Here is a 19,486-nt window from a genome sequence, read left to right as displayed (position 1 = left end):
TAAATTCGCCAACGCAAAAATTTATAGATTATGGAAATGGCGGAAAAACCAAAAACTAATTGGTTGGCTATGGTATCATTATGAATTACCGATTAGATTGACTTGCATAGAATTCGTTGTTAGCAGAGTTTGGTCTCACAACTTAATTCATTTACGTGCGTAACACTTTCATTGCATAAAATAAAAAATATTTATATGTATTTAATTAGCGAGCTTTGCTCATATTGCTTTTTACAATGTTTTTTTTTTTTGTTTTGTTATTGATATTAGAGAAAAATTGTAAGTTTACAAACGGCGATGGTTACTAGGACATGTTTCAGATTAAGGATCGTAATAAGATGTGGTACACATATTTTCCTTGTAGCAGGAAATATTTCTAGGAAAAATGGACGGGATCGGTTAAAAACCACGCCCACTTAGCGAAAAATAGTTGTGTATCAATGATATTTCCCTTATCAAGTTTCGTAACAAAGTTTGCAAAAGTAATATATCCGAAATGAACTGTAGAATTCAAATTCACGCTGAGCATATAATATTTGGTTACACCCAAACTCAGACGCCCTTCCTTTTTTTGTTTGTTTTAATTAGCTGAACAAATGAACAAACAAATTAACAAATAAAATGTATTTACTCATATTCTAGCGAAATGAATTACGCATTTTGCTATACTTTTTCAAAACAAAATTTCTTCGAAATTGTTTGTTTATTTATATGTGGGCGATTCCCAAATAAGGTCCATTACGAACCTAAAATCAAAAATGGTCAGATTTATTTCTATCACTAAAGGTGAAATATGTGTATGATGTGGAAATCAAATAGTTTATTCTTTCCCCTCATCCTGCCAGAGAAACATGATTTCAAACAAAGGCTTAATCGGTTTGGCAAATTTGGTTGGTTTACTAATAAAATATAACATCCTTTCTTTATATTGTTGCGCTGTTAAACACAGATCTATATTTTTTCTTTTAATAAAGCTTTGTCTAGAATTTTATTTAGCAATAAAAAAACTTTGTAAAACGGAAGTTTTATAAATTGATCCTGCCCTAATCCTTATTATTTTTCTAGTAAGCAAACGTCGTCTTGAAATTAAAAAAGCTTTCAGATTTTAAATAGGTCTGTTTACTAAAATTTTGCCGGAAAGTTCGGGTAACATTTTTATGGTGTCTAAACTTTGTAAAGTATATTACCTCTCTTCCTTTAGTTGATCCATATAATCGCCTATAACTTTATTTCTGTTTAGCCAACGCACAAAACATGGTCATATATATGTACTCACATTTACAAATGAGTGCGAGTGCCGTGCCTGTTACCAAGGACTTGCCCATAAATATTTGCTAAGTGTGTTATTAAGTTGACATGTGTACAATGAACGTGTTTTTAATTAAAATACATATTAGTTTTAGTAATTAGTTTTAACTGTTTTCAAGTGGGTAATATTCCATCGTACACTACTACAAAACCAGATTTGGGAACAGTGCACTACATTTTGAGTATCAACACTCATAACTTGAGTGGGCTGACATAATCAAGATCTCGCCTTAAGTATTAATGAGACGTTAGGTTAGGCTGAACTGGCCGGTCCATTAGGACCTCACATAGACTGAATTAGTCAGTAGTGTTACCAGAAGTTTGTTTTAACGACCAAATTGAAAAACCCTATCAAAGACCAGGACGTATGTTATAAAATAACTCCGTCCTCTTGGCAAATATTAGAAGCTTGCTAGGATTTAAGCCACTTGCTGCTTCTATATCTGACAGCTGTATCACTCCGAATAGCTGGAGTCTTAGCCTGGCAAGCGCAGGGCAAGAGCGCAGAACGTGCTCGATCGTTTCCTCCTCCAACCCGCACTTCCTACATCTGCTATCACTGACCAAGCCTAATTTAAAGGCATGTGACGCCAGAAACAGTGTCCAGTCAGAATACCCGTCATGAGTCTACAGCCCTCTCTTTTTAATGATAGAAGCAGCTTTGTTAGTCTAAGGTTGTAAGACCTGCACATAATCTTCGACACTTTACAGCCCCGCGCTTGAACCCACGCCTTTCCTGCTTGGTCGATCATGTGCACCTCTCGCCTTCACTTAATTTCGCCCAGTCTAATTGACGCGTATACGGAGCAAGCTTCAAGGGATGCGCCCTTTTTAGCTAGTTCATCCGCTTTTTCATTCCCATTTCCGATTTGCTCTGGGACCCAATATAGATGTATGCTTCTCCCTGTCCCGATTCTCTCCAGGGACTGCTTACACTCTAGCAGGCATTTAGATGCTGTGATATGCGAGATTATTGCCTTAATTGCTGCGTGACTGTCAATATAAAAGTTAGCACGATTGCAGCTTCGGCTATTTTCTTCCAGGGGTTCTACTGGTTTGGTTACGGCTAATATTTCCGCTTGGAAAACGCTACAGTAATCCAGCAGCCTGTAGAATCTGTTTATTTCCGAATCAGCACAGTATACGTCAGACCCTACTCCTTCCACTACTTTGAAACCATCTGTGTACACATGTATCGCCTCGTCCGCCATTTGAGCACATTTGCGCCAACCGTCCACCTCTATTGGCCTTAAGATCGCCCTCGAAGAGCAGATAGGGAATCAGGTAGTCTGTTCGTCTTGTGATTGATAACGCTATACTACTATGGCTGTATGGTCGGCGCTCAAGCTGCCCCGAGGCACCGAGCCTGGTTGCAGTTGTTAATGCTATGTTCTTTGATACAAGGTCTACAGGCGGAATGTGCGGAATGGAATACAATGCAGCTGTCGGGGTTGTTTTCAGGGCTGCCGTAATGCGAAGCATTGATAGTCTGCATACCCCCTCTTGCTTTTTGTGTGGCTTTCCACCAAACAAGAACTGGATAGTATAGAATAGGGCTTGCAATCGCTGTAAAAACCCAATGAGAAAGAGAGGGCGATAAGCCCCATGTACACCCCAGCATTCTTTTACATGCATAAAGTGCCGTTGAAGCCTTCTGCACCCTCTCCTCCACGTTGAGCTTCCATGACAGCTTACTGTCTAGGATGATTCCTAGATACTTTGTGCAAGGTTTCTCCTGTAGGGTCACCCCTCCTAACTTAGGCCTGATCCAATTTGGGACCTTGTACCTCTTTGTAAACAAGACCATATCTGTCTTACCCGCGTTGACTTTCAACTCGACATTTGATGCCCAGGTATGAATATCCCGAAGCGCCCGATCCATCAAAGAACTATTCGTTGGAAGGCACTTTCCACTTATGACAATTGCAAAGTCATCTGCGTAAGCCGTAAGTTTTACGGGTCCCTCATCGAATTGCCTGAACAGTTGGTTGATGACCAGCGTACACAGCAGAGGTGATAGCACCCCTCCCTGCGGCGTTCCCCTGTCCACTGATTTCGTGATGTAATCTTCCTGCATTTAACATGCAGCCGATCCATCTGGTTAAGGCTGGATGTACTTTAATGTAATTAAGACCATCCATAATCGCCAATTTAGAGACATTATTGAAAGTCCCGGCAATGTCTAAGAAGACTCCTAGAGCATATTCCTTATATTCCAGGGCTTTCTCTACGCTTATTACCACCCTATGCAATGCGGTGTCTATCGACTTGCCCTTGGTGTACGCATGTTGTTTTGTGGAGAGCAGCTTTTCATACACGTTGGACTTTATGTACATATCTATCAGTCTCTAAAAGGTTTTGAGCAGAAATGATGTTAAGCTAATGAGTCTATAATCTTTGGCATACACGTGACCGATCTTTCCCGCCTTTGGTAGGAAAGCTACACGAGCAGTTCTCCAAGAGTGCGGTACATGATTCAGTCTTATGCAACCATCGAATATTATTTTAAGCCATTCCATGACCGCCCTACTTGAAACTTGTAGCAAGGTCGGGAATATACCATCTGGGCCCGGCGACTTAAACTTAGAAAACGTCTTCACTGCCCACTCGATCGTGGAATCGGTCACCAAACCCGGCACTACCCGCTCCGTGAACGAAGTGTGAATGCTGTCTGTTGGCTCTTCAAAACCATCTCCCGAAGGGAAATGTGTATCGAGAAGCACCTCATGGGATTCCTCACTATTACGTGACCATTCCCCGTTCTCTTTCTTTATTAGTCCCTGGACTATGTTTCCCTTTGCTAGGACTTTTCTCAACCGTGCTGTTTCGCTGGAGCACTCTATGTCCGCGCGGTCTTTGCTAGCTTAAACATTTCTTTTACCTGTCTTTTTAGAAGACTCAGCTCATTGCTCCCCCATGGTGGCTTTGCTTTTCCTCTGAATCTTCTTAGAGGGCAAGCTCTGTTATACGCAGTACTCCAGTTCTTCCACATTGGCAACCTCTTTGGCTTGTCCCAGCTTCGTTTCTACCTGTTTCTGGAATTTAGTCCAGTTTGTTGACCTAGGGTTTCTAAAGGTTACTCCCATCTCTACCCTCTTTAAGGGGATGCTGAAGCTGATATAGGCATGGTCAGAGAAGGATGGTCTATCAAGAACCATCCTATCATACCTTGATATATCACGTTCGGAGCTCAGTGTAATATCCAAAACATTGCTGGATGTTGGACCCATGTATGTTGGGACATTTCCCTGTTGGCTATCTACAAATTGGTTTGCAGGATGTAACAAAATAAAGATTCGCCTCTCTCGTTCGTATCTGCTCCTCCCCACGCATTGTGGTGCGCATTTTCATCCGCGCCTATGACCAATCGCCCTTTGTGCCCTTCGTCCTGTACTAACCTCTTGCACTCCATCGGTGGAACCTCCTCAGCATGGGCCATGTAGCAGGATACCAGGATAAGTGCCTGCTTATTCCTTTGCTCAACGGCCACCACTACGAGGTCCTCAGTAGTGTAATTAGGCAGCATATATGAATGCAGCTGTTTCCTTACCATTACTACAGTTCGCACCCGTCCTTCCGTTTGCGCATAGTAAACGCCAAATCCGCGCACGCTAAGTCCAGAAACCTTTCCTCCCGATGAGCGCCACGTCAAACGAACCCTCCTCAAGGGTTACGAGGAGTTCGCTCGACGCCACTTTACTGTGTTGGAGGTTTATCTGTAGGACTCGCAGCACCATTGGGCTCCAGCACCTTCGTCGTGACGTCGACGTCCTCCCCTTTGGTTTACAGTGTTCGAAGCCCCCTTCAGCCTCTTGTAACTGTTGTGCCGGGTGTTCCTCTGTGCGACTCACAGCACCATCTGGCTGTTGGTCCTCTTCTAACACTTTCGTGGTGACGTCGGCTACCTCCATCTGTCTTTTTCCCCTTAGGCTTTTGAGGTCCTTTTCGACTTCGCCCACTTCCAGCGTGTTAAGATCTTTATCCTTGGGACTTCTTTTCCTGAGTCGCATATAAATTTTGCCTGTACCAAAAGACATTTTTCCAAGCTGCGTGTACAATATATCGTCCGCCTGCTTGTTTATTTGGAAGATGTAGAACTGCCCTCTTCCGTAGGCCGAGATACAGTAAGTACCTTCCAATCCTTTGTTCGGATTCTGATTCTGCAGAAGTCGCAGTGTATCCGCCGACTACATCACGCATGGTATCCATATCTTAACTTTTGGTACCGTGGGGATTTGCGCTTTATCCACCACCTCAAACCGAGCGTTCGTGCCTTACCTTTGGAGGTTTGGAACTACTTCGTCCAGCCACCGCAAGCTCGCGATGTTGCCGCACGCTATCATCTTCACACCATTATACCATCCCCCTGAATCAAAGGTTGGAAGGGGCTTACTTGGTTGTTCCCGCATCAACTTAAGCACTAAGCTAATAAGCTCCCTTTCCACAGATCTCCACCTTTCAGTAGTCATTTGTCCGAAAGGACTGCTACGATCAACCAACGCCACATTCAGTGACTGCTTTGCCACATCACTCATCTTCTCGGGAAAAGCCGGAGTCTTAGTGTTAACTCCCTTTGGCACCTCCGAGAAAGCCGGAGTCTTGGCTTTAACTCCCTTTAGCACCTCCGAGAAAGCCGGAGCGTTAGCGTTATCTCCCTTTGGCTTATCTCCTACTTCCGTAGTTGGAACTTCCCTCTGACTCGCAGCTTTCGAGGTAGTTGCTACCTCGCTATTGGGGCCCATCTGTCTTACAGCTTTTGGCCTACTTGTCTTGTCTATGCGACTGCCCTGCCTCGCGGATCTGGGACTGGGTCCTTTCTGCCTCTTCAAAGCAGGCTTGTCGCCTTTATATTTCATATTTATCTATTTAAGTCTATGATTACAAAAATCTTACAGACTAGATTCCATATGGATATATGTGTACATACATATGTATATGGATACTACTAAACTATTTAGATTAAAACAGAAAATAACATATTTTTAAAGCAAGTTCGAGATATGGAAAAGTCAATGCAATGATTGGAATTAATACAGTTGATTACAATTAGACCGCGTGTGATTGGAGCATTCATCGCATAATTAGATCTTAAATAAATTTTCAATAGTAAACACATTATGTTGCCGTAAGTTACGTGGTGGCACATGAAAGTTCAATAATGCAAGAAGTATTGGACAGTCCATAATGCCATTAACGATATCATAAATGAATATAATAGAAGAAATTACCCTTCTACTCTCTAATGTATGCAGATTAATTTACTTACACCTGGACGTATATGAAGGGATCGGCAGGTCAAAATTTATGTCAGATAAGCAATATTTCATAAATAAATATGAATTTTTATGACAAAATGTCAAAATGAAATGGAAACAAACAAATGGCATCTCAAAATGTAAACATCACTTAGAACTTACATAGAAAATTAAAATTCAACAGACTTCTAAGTCAAGTTAAGTGTTGCTAAGTTTTGAGTAATCAGTAACATGCAATGTTCATTTAACAGAACTAAAAGTGATAGTTCTCAAGCCAAGTCAAGTCTATGCTAAGTATCAGTAATGGGCCCTTTACATTGTCGCAACGCATGCTTATTTGGATTAGGGCAAAAAACGCCGGTTGTTTGCGTGCGCTAAAAAAACGCAGTGTGGTTTTATTAGGTTGGCTTGTAAGCGACCATATATGTATACGATAAGCGATAGCACAATGGCTACTTCGTGAAAATCAACGACATCTCTTTTAGTTTGATTTCGATGGTCGTACGGTGAGGAAGTGTCGCACGCGCGCTTAAAACAGAGTACCAAAGAGTGCGCGTGACACTTGTTCACCGTTCAAGCATTGAAATCAAACTAAATAAATAATTGATTTTGCTTTCGTGCTCGCTACGCATTCGTGTTTACTAACACATTCTCAATTTGGTAACCGTGTAAATGTAGTGGTGCCCACCGCTGTTTATGATAGATATCCAATTTTATGTATTTGGCCTGTTGCTAACACCGAACCTTTTCGAACCTTTTCGGATCTTTTTTGACAAATATCCGTTACGGTTTTTTTTGATTTAGTCGCCAAGCCCGCGATAAAATCTACGCAATAGCTTAATAAAGTTAAAGTTAAAGTGAATGTTAAAGCGAAAGTTAAAGTTAAAAATAAAGTTAAAGTTAAAATGAAAGTTAAAGTTAAAGTCAAAGTTAAAGGTAAAGGAAAAGTTAAAATTAAAGTTAAATTTAAAGTTAAAGTCAAAGTTAAAGTTAGGTTAAGGTTAAGGTTAAAGTTAAAGTTAAATTTAAAGTTAGTTTTTTTTTTTTTTTGTGTTTCGTGGAAGGAGGAAATGCTTTATGCACTGACCGGGATATTTAAGCCTCACTGCGAGACTCTCCGAGTGTAGGACTCCCTTCTTACATGAAGGCCTACCCACTAAAACCTAACCTCCCACGGCCCGCGCAAATCCCCGTACCTGGGACCGCGTTTACCATTACTTCGGGTACGGGTGCGCGCTACGTGAGCTCTATGGCTACTCTCACGCTAATGGGCTAGGCATCCGTCTTCTCGTTTACTGGTAAGTATATGCCTCACATATGTGCTGACCGTATCCCATCTTTCTCTTCGACAGGTCATGTTATTAATGACACTGCCCGGGGATAGGTCGCCAAGTAACTCTTCTACCCTTCTTCGCTGATGGGAGAAGTGCCTGCATTCGAAGAAGGTGTGGCGTACATCGTCTATTTCCCCACAGTACAGGCAGCTCGGGCTATCAACCTTACCCATTCTGTGTAGGTATTTGCGGAAGTAACCATGTCCGGTTAGAAACTGGGTCAGGTAAAAGTTTACCTCTCCGTGCGGTCGCTTCAACCATGGATTCAATTCAGGGATTAGTTCCCTAGTCCACTTTCCTACGATGCTGTTGCTCCACTGATCTTGCCAGCGTCGGATCGATTCTTCTCGCACCTGCATGGCAACAGCAGCTCTACTTGCTTGCGATCCGTTTTCATATATTGTTTTTCTTTCCTCAACGAGAAGATATATCGGTATGGTTCCCGCAACGACCAGGATAGCTTCAGCTGATACCGTGCGGTAAGCCAAAGATATTAGCAGCGCCTCTCTGCGTTGGACCGAGGTGAGGGCGACTTGGTTCTTCCGGTATTTCATTGCGTTCGCCCAGATTTCTGCACCATATAAGAGTATAGAATCCGAGGCTGATGCAAGCAACTTCCTTGTGCATGGCTTTGGGCCACCTGTGTTTGCCATTAATCTACTCAACTGCGCGCAGCTCTTTCGCAGGCCCCTCGTATGTGATCCGAGAAGTTGAGTTTGCTGTCTAACCTCACTCCCAGATATTTCGTTGAAGCGATTGTTTCTATTGGCTGGTCCCCAACCATCTTGTTCCTGGTAGTGGGAATACGTCTCTTTGTGAGGATGACGATCTCCGTTTTGGCTGTTGCTAACTGGAGATCGTGCTCAGCCATCCACCTATTTACATTACGCATGACCTGGTTTAATTTTAGCTGTGCCAGCTCGCAGCTTGGTGCTGTTATCACAGCTGCCACGTCGTCTGCAAAGGCAACGAGGAAGGTGCTTTCTGGCATGTCTAATCGAAGAAGACTGTCGTAAGTTATATTCCAGAGATCGGGAGCTAGTACCGAACCCTGGGCTGCTCCACCTGTTATTTTTACCTTTTTTTGACCGTGAGTACTTTCATATATTAGATACCTCTCTCTTAGTTAAAGTTACAGTTAAAGTTAAAGTGAATGTTAAAGTTAAAGTTAAAAATAAAGTTAAAGTTAAAGTGAATGTTAAAGTTAAAGTGAAAATTAAAGTTAAAAATAAAGTTAAAGTTAAAGTGAAAGTTAAATATTAACTTCTCATTTATTCAATAAAAGTAAAAAATTTGTTTTCTTATCGGTCACCACGCTTAAAACGGTTAACTTGAATTAATATCAAAGACAAAACTTGAATTAATATCAAAGAAAACAAAATGTTGCATAAATATTATAATTGCATAAGTTGATAATATGCAATAGCTTTACCGCGGCAGTCCCCGAGTGCCAAACGTCCTTTTTAGTATATGGGTCTCTAAACTCTGAGCCATTTCTTTTTATAAATGCCAATAAAGAATACGCTTTAGGGATTACAAAATTTAAGTGTTCAATGAACATAAATGGTGAATCAAATACGATACCTAAGTCTCGAATTTTATTGACCCTTACCAAAGGTATATCAGAAACGTAGTAAGCTGAAATCAAATTCTTATTTAATTTAGAACACGTAACACTGTAACATTTACTGACATTGAGAGCGAGCCTATTCCTGCTGCACCAATCATTAAAAGCAACTAATTCTGTTTGAAGTGCAAGAACATCAGACTCATTTTTTATTTTGAAAAAGATTTTCAAGTCATCAGCGTAAATAAGATGACCGCACTTTTTAAAGCTAGCACTGACATCATTAAAAAACATTATAAAGAAGAGCGGGCCAAGGATGCTTCCTTGAGCCACACCGAAGTAGCCACATAAGGCGCTGACTTTACATTACCGATAACAACAAAATTGATTCTATTGGATAAACATGAACTTATCCATTGTAAGAAGGTGGAATAAAACCCCCAATGCTTTCGCTTAGCCAATAATACTCGATGAGATTCTCTATCAAAAGTTTTGGATAAGTCAGTATATATGCAGTCGACTTGGCAACCATCTGTGAACGCTGAAATGCAGTAATTGGAAAATACTGAGAGATTACAAATTGTTGAACGTCCTGGAACAAATCCATGCTGATTTGGGGAGATATGCCGCTGAACTAACGATATTAACTTTCCCATAACCACTTTCTCAAACAGTTTCGATATAACGGGCAATTTAGGAATTGGTCGATAATATGAAACATCACTCTTAATACCATTCTTGTGAACTGGTTCAATATAAGTAATTTTCCAATCATCCAGAAAAATGCCTGACTTTAGGGACAAATTAAAAATGTACAAGAAGGGTTCCGCAACCGAAACCATACATTTCTTTAGAAAAAAAGATGAAAATTGTTGATAATCGCACTGCTTTGAGCTCTTGATAGTCTTAATACTTATAATAATATCATCTATGTCAAGAACCAATGTTGGGAAGTTAAGACAAGACGATATGTTATTTAGCATACCACTATTGTCACTAGGAGCGTCACTAAAGTCGAAATTCGCTTTGAAAAACTCTGCGAACAAATTTGGCGAGTCATAAGATGATGTAGAATTTATACCTTGGTAAGACACAGACCGCGGAATAGCTGAAGATGATCGCTTAGAACGAATAAAATTCCAAAACGACTTTGGATTGGATTTGATGTTATTCTTGAAGTTATTAATATACTGATTGTATAAGAATTTATCAAGGCAATTGAACTCCTTAACGTACTTTAAGTATTCTTGCTTGTGTTGAAGGGAATTCGATTCCTTAAAAAGCTTATAATATTTATTACGTTGGTTTTTAAGTTTCTTTAGGTTCTTTGTATACCACGGTAACTTATAAACCCTTGCTGGAAGACGAGGAATATTATTTTCTACTATTTCCGAGATATTACTTTTAAATAAATTAAGACAGTCCACAAGACTGCGGTGATGAAAAAGAAGTTGCCAGTCAACATTGGAAATTAAATTATTTATCAATCCAAAATCACACCGACTATAATTGAAACCAATCTCATTATTAAGTGCAACATTAGCATACTCATAAAACTCAAGCTCTAATATTAATGGTTTATGTTGCTTGTCAGTATTCGATAACGGAAAGCAAGAGCAAAGTAAATTACAATTTAGGTCATTGCTAACAAAAATTAGATCTAGTATTTTATCGAGTGAGTTTACAAAGTTATTAATTTGAACTAATTGTAAACTGTAAAAACTATCAACTAAATACATTTCATTAGCATAATTTACATTGGTTGGTATAAGAACATTTTCAACTGGAAGATAACTCCAAATGATTCTATTTAAATTAAAATCACCTAATACACATAACTGCGAATTCAAATCGTCCCTCGAAACATACATAATATTATTAACACGATCTTCATAAAGCTTCTCCAGACTATTTGGCGGGATATAAGATACACTAACGTGAAGAATACCGGTTTTGGCTTTTATTGAAATTATTAGTTGGTCTTTAGCAGTATCAGCTATGTTAAGAGGAACCTGAGACCAATGTATTTCTTTCTTAACAGCTATTGAGACTCCTCCTCTTCGAGAGAGACCAGTGCGTAAACTATTTCGATCTTTGCGAAACACATTGTACAGAGTCTTATCAAAAAACTCATTATCATGAAAATCTTCGGTTAACCATGTTTCCACCAGAACAATTAAATCATAACCACTCTTACAGATGACGCTTTAGTCCTAATTCCCGACATATTTTGACAGTACATAGTCAAAGATTTCTTTGTAGAGCGGGCACTACTATTCAAACATGGAATAGTTGACTCATTATTAGTACCTGAGTTAACACTCACACATTCTTCTGCAGGGACACAGCCTTTTGAAAAAAACGAAACGGCCTCAATTTGACATCAGACGGCCAAATTGATGCATCGAGAATCTTATTATAATTGGATGAGGATATACCAAACTTAAAATTCACATGAGTTAAAGAATTGGCATCCGCATCCTTTTTAACAAGCTTTTGGCAACGCATTACAGATTTCGATATATTGGCAACTTTTGAAACATAATCCAAAATTGCTTCTTCATCTACCGACGGCTTAAAAGATGACAAGTGACGCCATTTAAAGCGAACATTTACATTCAAATTGGAATTAGCATTGCTACTAACAACAATTGCACGCGCCTTTTGATTTTTGTTCACGTCACCTTTGTTATTAATTTTCGCCTGTGCATTGTTTGAATCAGCAGTGCGTGACGAAGGGACGGACTCAGCAATATCAGCAGCAGCAGCAGCAGCGACGTCAGCATAAGCAATGCATTGATCTGATGGCACCTCATTCGCACTCCTGACGACAGCAACAACTTCATTTTCAGCAGAAACAACGTCACAAGAGTTCGGCCATTGTTTACTATATAGTTTGGCAGCTTAAGTAAAGGTTATGTTGCGAATAGAGTGGAAGGCAGTGGACTAGGCAGTCGAATGTCATATAATGAAGGAATGGTGTTCGGAGTTTTTTCAAAGTTAAAAAAAATGATAAAAGCTTTAATATAAATAAAACTATTGTTTTAATAACAACAAACACGCCATATATATTCTTTATACATAAATTTGTAAGGATTATCTCACTTTAAAACTTGAATTAAATAATCTAAAGTTTTTTTTTGAAACTGAGTCGAGAACTGTGCGTGTGAATGTGCGAATTTTCACCGATCAGCTGTTAGTTGCGCTACTTGGTAAAATTTACAATGAGTTCGGCAATTTGAGAGTAACAGACTCTTCTTGATTTGCATTTGCATTTTGCGCTTGCTTCGCATTCGGTTCAACGACATTAGCTTTTGAGCGCGTTATAATAATATTTTTTGCATTCTCCGAACTATTTCGCGATTTAATGTTTTTTGTTTGTTTCTTTTTTTCACAAATATTACCATTTATGGACTTTAAAAAGCTACCAAGAGCAGTTATACTATGTTCAAACAGAAAAATAAATTGAGGAAATTTCGATTTGAATTGAGTGCTGTTCATACAACTCGATTTAGCTTACACAATAGTAATTTGATAGCTGGTTGGCTCATCTCTACAGCAAGAACATACCTTTGTTCAGACTGTCAAAATGAACACGCACATTATTAGGCGAATGAAATGGAATGAAAACATAAAACTTTGAAATTTTTGTGTGTTGTAAGAAAATGTGTTCAATGTTTTGGTTTCATTTTGATTTTGCCATCTTCTTTTGAAATCCGTACTCCAGTGAAATGAAAGACATAAAATCAGCTGATTAGATGAGCCAACCATATAGTTCAGCCATGCGTAACTGACGTTTAAGTATACTCAATAAACACACTTTACAATGTTGCATTTGCAGTTTGAAACAATTTATTACGCAATTTTTTTTAAATTGGCAATTTATTATTACAATTTATTATATGACAAATTGCGTAATAAATTGCCCAAATAGTATAAATTGCCAATTTGGTGTGTGTTTCAACCTAGTATTAGGCTTTTTGGAGCCTCATCAATCTTGGACTGCAATTTAGAATGCAGACCAACAACACAATTGTCGCATCTATAAGCAATATTCTTATTGTCTTTTAAAACATTCACAATGACACTATCAAAATTTCTACATTTAATATGAACTTTTAGACAACAAAGTCCACATTATAGATGGTCATCAATACCACACGAAATAGAGCACGTAATACAATTTTTCATGATAGCGTAAGCCACTAGAAACTAGATATAAGCGCAGCGAAAAAAAGACACGTCTAGTCGCGACGACGATCGAATTTCAAGCACTAATTACACCACTGACGATCGTAGCGGTGGCCGTTGAGCAAAAGAATAAGCAGGCATTTATCCTGGCGTCTTGCTACATGGCCCATGCTGCGGAGGTTCCACCGATAGAGTACAAAAGGCTAGTACATGAGGAAGGGCGCAAAGGGCGGTTGGTCATAGGCGCATATGCAAATGCGCACCACAATGCTTGGGGAGGAGCAGATACGAACGAGAGAGGCGAATCTCTATTTTGTTACATCCTGCAAACCAATTTGCATATAGCCAACAGGGGAAATGTCCCTACATACCTTGGTCCAAAATCCAGCAATGTTCTGGATATTACATTGAGCTCCGAGCGTGATATATCAAGGTATGATTGGATGATTCTTGATAGACCATCCTTCTCCGACCATGCGTATATCAGCTTCAGCATCCCCCTAAAGAGGGTAGAGAATGGAGGAACCTTTAGAAACCCTAGGTCAACGAAATGGACTAAATTCCAGAAACATGTAGAAACAAAACTGGGACAACCCAAAGAGGTTGCTAATGTAGAGGAACTGGAGGAGTCAAATGAATTCCTAACAAGGACGCTTATGACTACGTATAACAAAGCTTGCCCTCTAAGAAGATTCAGAGAGAAAGCAAAGCCGCCATGGTGGAACAATGAGCTGAGTTTTCTAAGAAAACAGGTAAAAGAAATGCTTAAGCTCGCAAAGACCGCGGAAAGCGAAGCGTGTCGGGACGGGTACAGGGATCTACTGAGGATCTACAAGCGTGAAATTACCAGGGCGAAGAAAAACTCATGGAAAAGTTTCTGTACGGTCATAGAGTGCTCCAGCGAAACAGCACGGTTGAAGAAAGTCATAGCAAAGGGAAACATGTTCCAGGGACTAATAAAGAAACAGAACGGGGAATGGTCACGTAATAGTGAGGAATCCCTTGAGGAGCTTCTCGATACACATTTCCCATCGGGAGACGGTTTAGAAGAGCCAGCAGGCATCACTCACACTTCGATCACGGAGCTAATAGTGCCGGGCTTGGTAACCGAAGGCAGTGAAGATGTTTTCTAAGTTTAAATCGACGGGCCCAGATGGTATATGCCCGGCCATGCTACAAGTCTCAAGTAGGGCGGTCGTGGAATGGCTTAACATAATATTCGATGGGTGCATAAGACTGAAACATACCGCACTCTTGGAGAACTGCTCGTGTAGCTTTTCTACCAAAGACGGGGAACATCGGTCACGTGTATCCCAAAGACTATAGATCCATCAGCTTAACATTATTTCTGCTCAAAACCTTTGAGAGGCTGACAGATGTGTACATAAAGTCCAACGTGGATGAAAAGCTGCTCTCCACAACACAGCATGCGTACACCAAAGGCAAGTCGGTAGACACCGCATTGCATAGGGTGGTAATAAGCATAAAGAAATCCGTGGAATATAAGGAGTATGCTCTAGGAGTCTTCTTGGACACTGCCGGGGCTTTCAATAACGTTGCAAAATGGGCGATTATGGATGGTTTTAATTACATTAAATTACATCCTGCCTTAATCAGATGGATCCACTGACTGTTAAATTGCAGAAACATTACATCACAATGGGGATTGTACGAGGCCACGAAATCAGTGGACAGGGGCACGCCGCAGGGAGGGGTGCTATCACCTCTGCTGTGTACGCTGGTCATCAACCAACTGCTCAGGCAATTCGATGAGGGACCCGTAAAACTTACGGCTTACGCAGATGACTTTGCAATTGTCATAAGTGGAAAGTGCCTTCCAACGATTAGTTCTTTGATGGATCGGGCGCTTCGGCATATTCATACCTGGGCATCAAATTTTGGGTTGAAATTCAACGCGAGTAAGACGGATATGGTCTTGTTTACAAAGAGGTACAAGGTCCCAAATTGGATCAGGCCTAAGTTAGGAGGGGTGACCCTACAGGAGAAACCTTGCACAAAGTATCTAGGAATCATCCTAGACAGTAAGATGTCATGGAAGCTCAACGTGGAGGAGAGGGTGAAGAAGGCTTCAACGGCACTTTATGCATGTAAAAGAATGCTGGAGTGTACATGGGGCTTGTCGCCCTCTCTTTCTCATTGGGTTTTTACAGCGATTGTAAGCCGTATTCTATACTATCCAGTTCTTGTTTGGTGGAAAGCCACACAAAAAGCAAGAGGGGGTATGCAGACTATCAATGCTTCGCATTACGGGAGCCCTGAAAACGACCCCGACAGCTGCACTGTATGCCATTCTGCACATTCCACCTGTAGACCTGGTAGCAAAGAACATAGTGTTAACAACTGCAACCAGGCTCGGTGCCTCGGGGCAGCTTGAGCGCCGACCATACAGCCATAGTAGTATAGCGTTATCAATCACAAGACGAACAGACTACCTGATTCCCTATCTGCGCTTCGAAGGCGATCGAAATGTGCTCAAATGGCGGACGAGGCGATACATGTGTACACCGATGGTTCCAAAGTAGTGGAAGGAGTAGGGTCTGCGGTATACTGCGCTGATCCGGAAATAAGCAGATCCTACAGGCTGCCGGATTACTGTAGCGTTTTCCAAGCGGAAATATTAGCCGTAACCAAAGCAGTAGAAATCCTGGAAGAGAATAGCTTAAGCTGCTAACTTTTATATTGACAGTCAAGCAGCAATTAAGGCAATAATATCGCATAACACAGCATCTAAATGCGTGTTAGAGTGTAGGCAGCCTCTGGAGAGAATCGGGACAGGGAGAAGCATACATCTATATTGGGTCCCAGGGCATATAGGAATAGATGGGAATGAAAAATCGGACGAACCAGCTAAAAAGGGTGCATCCCTTGAAGTTTGCTCCGTAGACGTCCCAATTAGATTAGGCGAGATTAAGCGAAGGCGAGAGGTGCACATGATCGACCAAGCGGGAAAGGCGTGGGTTCAAGCGCGGGGCTGTAAAGTGTCGAAGATTATATGTAGGTCTTACAAGCTTAGACTCACATAGTTGCTTCTATCATTAAAAAGAGAGGACTGTAGACTCTTGACGGGTATTCTGACTGGACACTGTTTTCTGGCGTCACATGCCTTTAAATTAGGCTTGGTCAGTGATAGCAGATGTAGGAAGTGCGGGTTGGAGGACGAAACGATCAAGCACGTTCAGTGCTCGTGCCCTGCACTTGCCAGGCTAAGACTCCAGCTATTAGGAGTGATACAGCTGTCAGATCTAGAAGCAGCAAGTGGCTTAAGTCCTAGGAAGTTTCTAGTATTTGCCAAGAGGACGGAGTTATTTTATAACATAGGTCCTGGTTTTTGATAGGGGTTTTCAGTTTGGTTGTTAAAACAAACTTCTGGTAACAATACGGACTCAATCAGTCTATGTGAGGTCCTCATGGACCCGCCAGTTCAACCTAACCTAACCTAACGATATTTCACTTATCAAGTTTGGTAACAAAGTTCAAAAAAGTAATTTATCTGAAATGAACTGTAAAATTCAAATTCACGCTGATTATATAATATTAGGTTACACCCAAACTTAGACACCTTTACTTGTTTTTTGTTTGCTTTAGTTAGCTGAACAAATGAACAAACAAATTAACAAATCAAACGTAGTTATTAATATTCTAGCGAAATGAAATGACGCATTTTGCTCTACTTTTAAAAAAAAAATATCTTTGCAATTGTTTGTTTATATATATGGGGGTGATTCCCAAATAAGGTCCATCACGAACCGAAAATCAAAAGTGGGCAGACTTTATTTCTATCACTTGGGATTAAAGTCAAATATGTGTATGATGTGGAAATCAAATAGTTTATTCTTTCCCCTCAACCTGAACAGAGAAACATGATTTCAAAGAAAGGCTTCATCGGTTTGGCAAATTTGGATGTTTTAGTAATAAAATATGACGTCTTTTCTTTATATTGTTGCGCTGCTAGACACAGATCTATATTTTTTCTTTTAATAAAATTTTGTCTATGCATTTATTTAGCATTAAAAAAACTTTGGAAAACGGAGGTTTTATAATATGTTGGTGTACTGTTTACTAAAATTTTTACGGAAAATTCGGGTAACATTTTCTATTGGTGTCTCAAATATATCAGGTTCATTACCTCTCTTTCATTAGCTGATCCATATATTGGCCTATAACTTTATTTCTGTTTAGCCACCGAACAAGACCCACATTTACAAATGAGTGCGAATGCCGTGCCCGTTACCAAGGACTTGCCCATATGTATTTGTTAAGTGTGTTATTAAGTTGACATGTGTACAATGAATGTATTTTTAATGAAAAGTACATATTAGTTTTATAATTAGTTTTATCTGTTTTCAAGTTGGTAATATTCCATCGTACACTACTAAAAAACCAGGGTTGGGAGCAGTGCACTGAATTTTGAGTAACAACACTTACAACTTAAGTGGGCTGTCATAATCAAGATCTTGCCTTAAGTATTATTATTGAGACCTTAATTTTTTATGGATTTAACCGTCTGTTCATCTTTCATATATTCGTAAGACTAACCAATAACCGCTGGCCAGTCCGCTCTATTGCGATATACCAATATATGATATTGAAAACAGTACCGAGACCGTCCAGAAAATAATCTTTGAATAGTCCCAACAAATCGCGATATGTTCGCAGTCGCGGAAATAACCACACAGTGATAATTAAAAGGATTGATATGCTGGATATCTTAAAAAGGTAGGTTCCAATACTCCCCTTAAATACTTTCTTTTACCTTTATATTAAGTCCCTTTCATGTTTGTCCCCTCATTTCCATACGAATTTTTGACCCACTGAAAAGTCTTTTTCGGTAACTTCCCGTTGAGCTAGATACTTGATACTTAGAACATAGTTCAGTTCTGGGAGACATTAAAATGCAAGTGGAAAAAAATCCGCTAGGTGGCGCACGGATCGAGATATACAGAAAATTTATTTTAAAATGGAAATTTTGCGATCGGCTTTTAACTAATTTCTCGGTGATCCAGAGACTTGAAACTTAGTACATAGTTTGCGAGTCGATGGCACTACAATTCGTGGAAAACAAAATGCCGCCAGGTGGCAGACGAATCGAAATAAACGAAAATCCCTGAAAATCACTGAAAAGACGCAGGGAATCTTGCGATCGATTTTCGAGTAACTTCCCGATGAGCTAGAGACATGAAACTTGGGCCGTAAGTCATAACCCGGTGACAATGCAATATTTTATCAAAAAAAAATTCGCTAGGTGGCGCAGGGATCGAGATATTGAGAAAACTGGTTTTAAATTGGGAATCTTGCAATAGATTTTTAATTAAATTCCTGGATATCTAGAGACTTGAGTTCTGACACATAGTTTAAAACTCGGTGACAGTGCAATGTTTGATCAAAAAATTTGAGCTACGTAACGCACAAGTCCAACTATTTAGAAGATTAGGCCATACCTTCATGGCTAGCCTCCTGAGTGTTGCAGGCGTTGTAGAATTCCACCTCGTTGAAGGCCCAACTCCATGCAGGACCTTGCATATTTTTAGGCGTACGCGACTTTCTCCACGATTCTTTTAGACTTTCAGGCGTATGCGTATTTCACCACGATTTTCAGCTGTGCAAATTAAGTAGCTGACAAAAGAGGTGGAATTCTCTTGTTATGATGCGAGGTGGAATTCTGTTGTTTTCGCCAGTGTTGCCAGCGAAAACCTCACTAATTCTCTTAAATCTAGCTATTTTGAACAAATAAATAAACATAAGAATTTTCACTTAGGAATTACTTATATTACTAATCAAGGTTGCAATTGCCTTTTCGTTGGCGTGTTTAA

The 19,486-nt window shown here is 40.1% G+C and overlaps 1 protein-coding gene across 4 annotated transcripts in view; it reads right to left on the bottom strand.

Moving 5' to 3' along the window:
- The window catches only part of LOC137239477 (ADAMTS-like protein 3), a 1,132,820-nt gene that overhangs the window by 361,868 nt on the left and 751,466 nt on the right, over positions 1-19,486 (bottom strand). The gene's annotated exons all lie outside the window — the stretch shown is intronic.

This window comes from Eurosta solidaginis, chromosome 2, assembly GCF_040869045.1.
Source record: "Eurosta solidaginis isolate ZX-2024a chromosome 2, ASM4086904v1, whole genome shotgun sequence".
NCBI classification, from domain to species: Eukaryota; Metazoa; Arthropoda; class Insecta; order Diptera; family Tephritidae; genus Eurosta; species Eurosta solidaginis.
Note: the sequence above shows the minus strand (reverse complement) of the source record. Positions and strands in the feature narration are given on the sequence as shown.